The following is a 2659-nucleotide window of genomic DNA, read 5'->3' as shown; positions in this document are numbered from 1 at the left end:
TCCAGCCGGGCAGCATGTGCCGGGTCCTCTCCTCTGCCCAGGCTCCCTGGTCTTGTGGCAGATGTCACTCTGCGGGTCTCTCCTCTCTACCTTGGTCTGTCTCTCTCAACCCCAAGGCCCTGAGTTTTCTCAGGTCAGGAACCGGCTTGGCTTCTCCTACAGTAGTACTACACAGTAGGAGCTCCACAAATATTTGTCAGTGAAGGAGGCTTGTCTTGCTTTACTCAGCGTGGGTAGCATGGACTGAGGAAAGGCGGGTTCCTGAGGGCCAGTGGCTCAGGATCGCCCCGGGGAGAGTCTCGGTGAAATGACTGCCCCCCTGATCCAGCCACTGGTCCCAATCTCGGTTTATCCAGTTGTAGGATGTATTGGCAGTGTTATGAAAATGACATGATGGGGGAGAACCTTAGGGTCTCGGGCGTTCTGAATTTATTTTACAGATAGGGCTACAGGCCCAGAGACGGGGCTGTAATTTGTCCCAGGTCACATAGCAAGGTAAGGGAGGGCCAATGTCAGAGGTTTTTTAAAGATGAACAGATGGGGAAAAGCAATTTCCAGCCCCAGAAAACTGAACTGGGGAAAACCTGGCTGCAGTGTGTGTTACTGCTCAAAAAGCTTCAGCTTTCCAACCCTGGCCTGGCAGGATGGCTCCTGCAAAGAAGGGTGGGGAGAAGAAGGGCTGGTCCTCCATCAACTAGGTGGTGGCCAGAGAATACACTATCAACATTCACAAGCACATCCATGGAGCGGGTTTCAGGAAGTGTGCCCCTCAGGCACTCAAAGAAATCCGGACATTTGCCATGAAGGAGATGGGGGCTCCAGATGTACGCACTGACACTAGGCTCAACAAAGCTGTCTGCGCCCAAGGAATAAGGAAGGCCCCATACCGTACCCGTGTGTGGTTGTCCAGAAAACATAATGAAGATGAAGATTCACCAAACAAGCTCTATACATTGGTTACCTATGTACCTGTTCCCACGTTCGAAAATCTACAGACAGTTAATGTGGATGAGAACTAACTGTGCTTGTTCAATAAAGTTATAGACACCCGCCCCCCCACCCAAAAAAAAGCTTCAGATGTCCCTGGCCAGGGTGAGACCACTGACATCATCCAGAAACACACAGGCGCTGATCCCGGGTTTGCTGGGCCAGGATAAACGAGGGACTGTAGAGACCGTTTTTGTCCCACTCATACATTTTATAAGACCCAGAGAGAACAGATCAGCGGCCCCAAGCCACACCGCGAGGTAGGGAGAGGGCCTGGGATAGTGTTCTTCTCGGATCTGAACTGTTCATGGACAATTTCCTTCCACGCGAAGGAACCTCGACCTCCCAGACACGCATGAGGCAACCACCTAGCAAGGTCCTCCAACTTAGCAAGGTCTCTGCCTCGGGCCAGGGACCTGCCACCGATCGAGTGCACGACGCTCTACTTCTAGTAAAAAGCAGGAGTAATCGATTGGTTTCCCTGCCCGGCGTCGCCGAGCACTGATTGGCTCCGGTTTGGAACTGGGAGCAAGGCGGGGGCGGAGGGGTGGGAGGGGCTTGACGCCGAGCCTGAAGCTTCTGGAGCAGTAGGAGAGCAGTCCTGTGCAACAGGTACTCGGATCCCAAAAGCGCTGTCCCGTCGCCAGGTGCTCAGTGAGTGCAGGAGGCCGGGCAGGGGCCGGGGGTCCCATTCCTCCTCACCGCCATGGGGTCTAAGTCCCATTTAGTCCTTTTAAATCGCCCTCAATCTGGCGCCTCCTTGCCGCGCTCAGAGGCCCTTCCGAGGCTCGCGGACTCTATTGGCTCCTTCGTTAAAACTCACCCGTCTTATAACGAATCCTTCAGGCTCGATTTTAAAGTAGTTGTTTTCGAAAGAAGTTATTTGCAAGCGGCCCTCCCGTGCTGAAAGCAGGGCTGGGGATCTAAGTTCGCGAACCCCTCTCTACCCCCCTGGCCTCTGGGGTTCTGCCTTCAAGCACATTCCCGTTCTTTCTTGGTTGCCCGTAATACACAAAACAGTGGTCTTGGAACATTTACTCACCTGGTCACCATTTCCTCAGCTGGGAAGGGAGACAAGTTAGAGTAATAAGATTTGGAATAACAGCGACAACAAAAATCACAACAGCCAAAAGTGTTACTAAATGCAATGCCATTTGAGAGAACAAGCTGTCAACAAAATACACTCAATTCTCTGGAAGGGGTGGGGGGCGGGGAGGGGGAAGGAAGGTGACTCTGGAAAATTCCTAGCTGTACTGATACAAATAATCCAAACCTAGATCCAAGAAGTGCAGGCCCAGCCGGTTTAGGGACAGCCGTTTTCCCAGCTTCCCCTGGGGATTCCTGGGCTTTGCTGCCTGCCCTTTACAGTGGAGTCACAATCACACACAAGCTGCCTGAGGCAGTGCTCTGATGGATGTGACCCCAGCCCAGCTGTGTCCTACCATATGGATAGTGTAATCACTGAGGCTGCCCCAGGGAAGCTGGAAGCAGGCCAGAAGCATCAGGTTCCTCTGAAGGCCCCTCATATTCATGGAGGTGTGGTCCAGGGCCAGCCCCAGAGGCCAGAGGCAGGTTATTGCCCCCAGGAGCCTGGTCTGCACTGGGGGCAGTGGCAAGGACCTCACGGAACAGAGGTCCTGGAAGAAGGGATTCTCCTTCACTCCTTCAGTCC

General features: G+C 53.5%; 1 pseudogene; it reads left to right on the top strand.

Annotated features, from left to right (window-relative positions):
- The first annotated feature begins 505 nt into the window (after positions 1–505).
- On the top strand, positions 506–1019 carry LOC132414387 (large ribosomal subunit protein eL31-like; annotated as a pseudogene).
- Positions 1020–2659: the final 1640 nt, after the last annotated feature.

This window comes from Delphinus delphis, chromosome 19 (assembly GCF_949987515.2).
Source record: "Delphinus delphis chromosome 19, mDelDel1.2, whole genome shotgun sequence".
Taxonomy (NCBI): domain Eukaryota; kingdom Metazoa; phylum Chordata; class Mammalia; order Artiodactyla; family Delphinidae; genus Delphinus; species Delphinus delphis.
This window is presented reverse-complemented; position numbering and strand designations above follow the sequence as displayed.